This window comes from Nestor notabilis, unplaced genomic scaffold (assembly GCF_000696875.1).
Source record: "Nestor notabilis isolate BGI_N333 unplaced genomic scaffold, ASM69687v1 scaffold6357, whole genome shotgun sequence".
Lineage (NCBI taxonomy): Eukaryota > Metazoa > Chordata > Aves > Psittaciformes > Psittacidae > Nestor > Nestor notabilis.
Window position 1 is genome coordinate 34187 of NW_009936809.1, and position 1075 is coordinate 35261.

Here is a 1075-nt window from a genome sequence, read left to right on the forward strand (position 1 = left end):
ATACACACACATACACATACTGGTCATTTTAGAGAGAGACATATAACAGCTCTGTAAAGACATCTCTTAGATGATCCAGATGTTCAAATGCTCAGTCTGGACCTTAGCTCAGATCTGCATAGAGTAGCTGCTGAGCCTTAGAAGGGGGTGAAAAGGACTTTTTCAGTGATTTGAGTTATGCTTGAATACTCAGGTGCCTATAATTTCACAGGATAAGTTAGCTGCTCAGAGTTGCAGGACAAGGAAGTAGTCATCTACCATAAACACCTTCAGAAAACCTCTCATTTCTGGGGATTGGAAAGAATCGTAGTACAGGTATTGGCACACCAACCCTGAATCACAGTGAGATTTTGCTGAATCCTACAGCAGGTAATTCAGACAGTAATACAACTGCTGTGCATTTTGTCCTGGGTTTGGCTATAACAGCCGTTTTTCTCCTTAGTAGCTGGTGCAGTGCAGGACAACTTTCTCATTGAATGTGTTCACAAGGCATGTATATAGGTAATAAATAGTATAAATGTATATGAGATGGTATAACTGAAAATCACTAATGTGAGGAGGTTTGCCTTGCAGGTGTAGTAACTTAAATACTTACAGAACACTGATGTTCTGCAGCTGTTTTCATCCTAGAGGCATCACCATGTGGTGCAAGACGTTAGCTGCTAACACCTTTTTCTCTGCTTCATTTCCCTCTACGTGGTACTATGTGCACAAATGGGTTATGGTTGAAGCCAGCTTATGCCACTACCCTATCAGACAGGACAAGGGGAACTAAGAATAGATGGCGTAAAGCAGAGCAGCCTTAAGCCTGCCATATATGAAACTGAAGATGTGACCACCAGCTAGCTGGATTACCTTTTGGCTGAAGTATCTTAAATCCATTCTGGCACTTTTCCACTCTGAGCTGACTGAAGCATATTTTGTTACAGTTTAAGATCTTAAGGTGCTATAAAGCCTCTCAAGAGAAGCAACTGTTCCCTTTGAATTTTCTTTACATTTCATTATAAATAAAATGGACTGAAATCTGTGCTAGGTCTCACAATGTCTGTTTTGTTGTATAGAGATGTACCAGGTA